At 47.0% G+C, this 6,000-nt stretch overlaps 1 pseudogene; it reads left to right on the top strand.

Moving 5' to 3' along the window:
* The first annotated feature begins 2,649 nt into the window (after positions 1-2,649).
* Positions 2,650-2,789, top strand: LOC112206206 (U2 spliceosomal RNA; annotated as a pseudogene).
* The last annotated feature ends 3,211 nt before the right edge of the window (positions 2,790-6,000 follow it).

The raw sequence follows: 6,000 nt of genomic DNA, 5'->3' as shown, positions 1-6,000 counted from the left end.
CTCTGGGGCTCCCTGGGGCGGTGTGGGAAGGGGCCATGCTTTGCGTGAGAAATTATCTCAGGCTGGGCAGGCTGTGCCCAGCCAGCTGGTCCCCTTGCCCTCCAGGAGGTGTCTGGTCCCCTTTGGTCCTCTCTGGCCCTGTTTGAGGACCAGCTAGCATTTTTTTTTTCTCCGCTGCCTCAGTCTTCCTTGCTCCAGGAAGCCTGTGCTGCCTGCTAAACTGCCTTATTCGTATTTCTTTTCTGTGAGATTCAGACACAATCTGCTCAGGGAAGCTTCATCTGGCCAGTTAGACATAGCCCCAGCCCTGGCTTGGGGCCAAGTTTCGGAATTAGTACAAAGAGAAGCAAAGGCTGCAGGTCCAGGCCCTGGCTTGTCTACACCGCTCCAGCCCCTACCCCCAGCACCCTCAAGTGTCCCATCTTTTTTTACTTTTAAGGCCAGGGCAGTTTCCACCTTCCAGACCCTGAAATGCTCTCTCCCAACTCTTTTTTTAATTTATATTATGCACAGGCTTTAGACATGTCTTGCACATGTGAGTTGGATATTTTTCTACATCTAAAAGAGATGCCAATTTTATTTTTTAAAGCCAGTGGCAAAAATTTCAAACAGGCAGGGCGCGGTGGCTCATGCCTGTAATCCCAGCACTTTGGGAGGCCCAGGCGGGCGGATCAACTGAGGTCGGGAGTTCGAGACCAGCCTGACCAATATGGGGAAACCCCATCTCTACTAAAAATACAAAATTAGCCGGGCATGGTGGCACATGCTTGTAATCTCAGCTACTCGGGAGGCTGAGGCAGGAGAATCACTTGAACCCAGGAGGCGGAGATTGCGGTGAGCTGAGATCCTGCTATTGCACTCCAGCCTGAGCAACAAGAGTGAAACTCCGTCTCAAAAAAAAAAAAAAAAAAAAAAAAAAAAAAGACCGGGCGCGATGGCTCACACCTGTAATCTCAGCACTTTGGGAGGTCGAGGTGGGTGGATCACCTGAGGTCAGGAGTTCGAGACCAGCCTGCCCAACATGGCGAAACGCTGTCTCTACTAAAAATACAAAAAATCAGCCAAGCGTGGTGGCGGGCGCCTGTAATTCCAGCTACTCGGGAGGCTGAGGCAGGAGAATCGCTTGAACCTGGGAGGCAGAGGTTGCAGTGAGCCGAGATCGCACCACTGCACTCCAGCTGGGTGATGAGCAAAAACTCCGTCTCAAAAAATAATAATAATAATAATAAATAAAAATAAAAAAAATTTCAAATAGTACAAAGGATGCACCTTATGTGCCTTCCCATCCCTGACCTCTAGTTCCCTGCTCCGGAGGACACATCTGCTACATATTTTGGTGACCTCTCTTTGCTCTTATTAAAAATCTATCTGAAAATAAATTCAAATAAAAGAAACATTTATAAAAAGTTACAAAGTGAAATGAAGCACAATAGGAAAGATAGGGTATAAAGCCTGCTTGGGGTAGATTTTTGTTAGGCGGACACTGGACTGAGTGAGGCTTCTTTTTTTTTTTTGGTTTCTTTTTTTTTTTGGTTTCTTTTTTTTTTTTTTTTTTTTGAGACGGAGTCTGGCCCTGTTGCCCAGGCCGGAGTGCAGTGGCATGATCTCGGCTCACTGCAAGCTCCGCCTCCTGGGTTCACGCCATTCTCCTGCCTCAGCCTCCCCAGTAGCTGGGACTACAGGCGCCCGCTGATTTTTTGTATTTTTAGTAGAGACGGTGTTTCACCATGTTAGCCAGGATGGTCTCGATCTCCTGACCTCGTGATCCGCCCACCTCGGCCTCCCAAAGTTTTTTTCGTTTCTTTTAATGGAGTCGGAGTCTGGCACTATCTCCCAGGCTGGACTGCAGTGGCGCAATCTCGGCTCACTGCAACCTCTGCCTCCCAGGTTCAAGCAATTCTCTTACCTCAGCCTGCAGAGTAGCTGGGACTACAGGTGCACGCCGCCATGCCTGGCTAATTTGTGAAGCTTCTTGAAATATGAATCCAGTGGTATTGAGATTGAGGAAGTCTTGCTTCCCTGCTTGATTCACTTCCCACTAAAAACACAGGCATTCTTCCCTACACAGGGGACTTTTTAAAACAAAGATATAATTCACATACAATTCACAAATATAAAGTGTACATTTCATTGGTCTTTTAGTATAATTCACAGAGTTGCACAGCTGTCATCCCAATCAACTTTAGAACATTTTATCTCCCGCAAAAGAAGCATCATACCTGAGCTGGGCGCATTGGCTCACGCCTGTAATCCCAGCACTTTGGGAGGCTAAGGTAGATGGCTTGAGTCTAGAAGTCTGAGACCAGCCTAGGCAATATAGTGAAAACCTGCCTTTAGAAAAAATACAAAAAAAGAAAAAAAAAAAAAGACCCAGGTGTGGTGGCATGTGCCTGTAGCTACTTGGGAGGTCAAGGCAGGAGGATTCCCCGAGCCTGGGGAAGTCGAGGCTGCAGTGAGCCGTAGTCACGTGCCACGGCACTAAAGCCTGGGCGATGGAATGAGACACTGTCTCAAAAAAATAAAAAAAGAAGTCTCATACCTTTTAGCAGTCAGTCCTCCTTTCTACACTCGCCCCCAACATCCCCTTGCCCTAGACAACCACTTTACAGTTCCCTGTTTTAGATATTTCATATAAATGGAATCACACAGATTACTTCTTGACCTTTCAGCTAAAATCAAGTGTAGTATCTGTTCTTATCAGTTTGACGTGTCCCTTATCTGAGGATGTAATAAAAATAAAAATAAATAAATGGAATCATGCAGTGTGTGATTTTTGTGACTGACTTCTTTCATTTAACCTAATTTTTCAAGTTTCTTCCATGCTGTAGTGTATATCAGTACTTAATTTCTCTTTTTGTGGCCAAATAATATTCCATTAAATGGATATGCCACATTTTATGTATCCATTCGTCATCAGTTAATCATCATTTGGGGTGTTTCTATTTGGTTATTATGAATAATGCTGCTGTAAACATTCATGTACAAGTGTGTATGGACATATGTTTCCATTTCTTTGAGTACATACCTAGGAGTGGAATTGCTGGGTCGTATGGTAACTATGTTTAATTTTTTTTTTTTTTTTTTTTTTTTTTTTTGAGACAGAGTCTCACTCTGTTGCCCAGGCTGGAGTGCAGGGGCGTGATCTCGGCTCACTGCAAGCTCCGCCTCCCAGGTTCATGCCATTCTCCCGCCTCAGCCTCCCAAGTAGCTGGGACTACAGGCGCCCGCCACCACGCCTGGCTAATTTTTTTTTTTTTTTTTTGTATTTTTAGTAGAGACGGGGTTTCACCATGTTAGCCAGGATGGTCTCGATCTCCTGACCTCGTGATCCACCCGCCTTGGCCTCCCAAAATGTTGGGATTACAGGTGTGAGCCACTGCGCCCAGCCCTTTTTTTTTTTTTTGAGACTGTCTTGCTCTGTTGTCCAGGCTGCAGTGCAATGGCAGGATCTCAGCTCACTGCAACCTCCACCATCCAGGTTCAAGCAATTCTCCTGCCTCAGCCTCCCCAGTAGCTGGGATTATAGGCATGTGCCACCATGCCCCGCTAATTTTTTTTTTTTTTTTTTGAGACAGACTCTTGCTGTGTCGCCCAGGCTGGAGTGCAATGGGGCGATCTCAGCTCACTGCAACCTCCGCCTCCCGGGTTCAAGTGATTCTCCTTCCTCAGCCTCCGGAGTAACTGGGATTACAGGCGTCCACCACCATGCCTGGCTAATTTTTGCATTTTTAGTAGAAACAAGGTTTTGCCATGTTGGCCAGGCTGCTCTCGAACTCCTGACCTCAGGTGATGCACCTGCCTGGGCTGCCCAAAGTGCTGGGATTACAGGCCTGAGTCACCGCACCCGGCCTAATTTTTTCATTTTTGATAGAGGAGGGTTTTCGCCATGTTGGCCAAGCTGGTCTCAAATGCCTGACCTCAGATGATCCACTCACCTCGGCCTCCCAACATGCTGGGATTACAGGAGTGAGCCACCGCGCCCAGCTCTCTATGTTTAATCTTTTGAGGAGCAGCCGGACTGTTTTCCAAAGTAGTTGCACCATTTTACAATCTCCCAGGAGTGTAGGACAGGTCCAATTTCTCCACACCCTTGCCAACACTTTGTTGTTACATGTCTTTTTATAATAGCTATGTTAGTAGTGTGAAGTGGGACTACATTGTGCTGTTGATTTGCCTTTCCCTGATGGCTACAATCCAAGGCCTTTTTGTAACCAGAATTTGCAATTAAGGTTATCTGTCTACCCAATTGTCATTTTCACCGGATGTGGTGATGGCTCTGGAGGACTTCAGGTTGTCCACTTTGCACTTTTTTCTCAACAGCACAGCAGTGCCCTCTGCACTATGATTATAAGCCATCCTGTCATTCAAAGCCTTCTTGAGCACCACTTGGATGCCAGGCACTGTGCTGGTTGCTGGGGATACAGCAACAAAGCAAGATCTCACCCCTTGGAAAGTATGGTGGTAAGCCTGTGGCCCTGGACTTGAATCCTTGCTTTCTCACCTCCCAGCCTTGTGGCCTTGGCCTTACCCATGCTCAGTTTTCTTGTCTGTGAAATAAGGTTGCTCTGGGAGTTACATGTTGAGCTCTTAGCACAGTGTCTGGTGCATAGTGAGTGCTCCGTAAGTATTTTTTATTGTTAAAGGTGAAGGCGGGGACAGTGGCTCATGCCTGTAATCTCAGCACTTTGGGAAGCGGAGGTGGCCGGATCACTTGAGGTCAGGAGTTCGAGACCAGCCTGGTCAACATGGTGAAACCCTGTCTCTACTAAAAATACAAAAGTTAGCCGGGTGTCGTGGCGCATGCCTGTAATCCTAGCTACTGGGGAGGCTGAGGCAGGAGAATCACTTGAATCTGGGAGGTGGAGGTTGCAGTGAGCCAAGATCATGCCACTGCGCTCCAGCCTGGGCAACAGAATGAGACTCCGTCTCAAAAAAAAAAAAAAAAAGTGAAGCCAGACAATATAATAAATATTACAGTAACGGATAATGAGATGTGGGGGAAGTACAGAGTGTCATGGGAGCACATAGTGGCGATCCCCAGCCCAGTCCAGGGTCTAGGAAAGACTATCTAAAGGAAGTGATGCTTAAATTGAGAGGTGATGGATGAGCAGGAGTTGGCTAGATCAGATCAAGAGCAGTGTGTGTGTGTGTGTGTGTGTGTGTGTGTGTGTTCCTGGCAGGTGGAACAGAAGAGGCATGGCATACTGGGGAGACTGAAATGTGTTCAGAATGTCTAGAGCAGTGCTGTCCAATAGAACTCTATGTTTATGAAAAATGTCTCAGGCTGGCACGGTGGCTCACGCCTGTAATCCCAGCACTTTGGGAGGCTGAGGTGGGCAGAGCTCCTGAGGTCGGGAGTTTGAGACCAGCCTGACCAACATAGAGAAACCCCGTCTCTACTAAAAATACAAAATTAGCCAGACATGGTGATGCATGCCTGTAATCACAGCTACTCAGGAGGCTGAGGCAGGAGAATCACTTGAACCGAGGAGGCGGAGGTTGCGGTGAGCTGAGATCGTGCCATTACACTCCAGCCTGGGCAACAAGAATGAAACTCCGTCTCAGAAAAAAAAAAAAAGAAAGAAAGAAAAAAAGAAAAATTTCTCATCTGTGTGCTATCCGATATGGTAGCCACTAGCCACATGTGCCAACTGAGCATTTGAAATGTAGCTAATGGGACAGCAGAACTGAATGTTTACTGTTATTTTATTATGTATTTATTTTTGAGACAGAGTTTCCCTCTTGTTGTCCAGGCTGGAGTGCAATGGCACAATCTTGGCTCACTGCAAGCTCTGCCTCCCAGGTTTAAGCGATTCTCCTGCCTCAGCCTCCCAAGTAGCTGGGATTACAGGCACATGCCACTACGCCTGGCTAATTTTTTTTATTTTTAGGAGAAATGGGGTTTTGCCATATTGGCCAGGCTGGTCTCGAATTCCTCACCTCAAGTGATCCACCTACCTTGGCTTCCCAAAGTGCTGGGATTACAGGCATGAGCCACCG

This window comes from Pan troglodytes, chromosome 19, assembly GCF_028858775.2.
Source record: "Pan troglodytes isolate AG18354 chromosome 19, NHGRI_mPanTro3-v2.0_pri, whole genome shotgun sequence".
NCBI lineage: Eukaryota > Metazoa > Chordata > Mammalia > Primates > Hominidae > Pan > Pan troglodytes.
The sequence above is the reverse complement of the archived record's forward strand: the minus strand, read 5'-3'. Positions and strand labels throughout refer to the sequence as shown.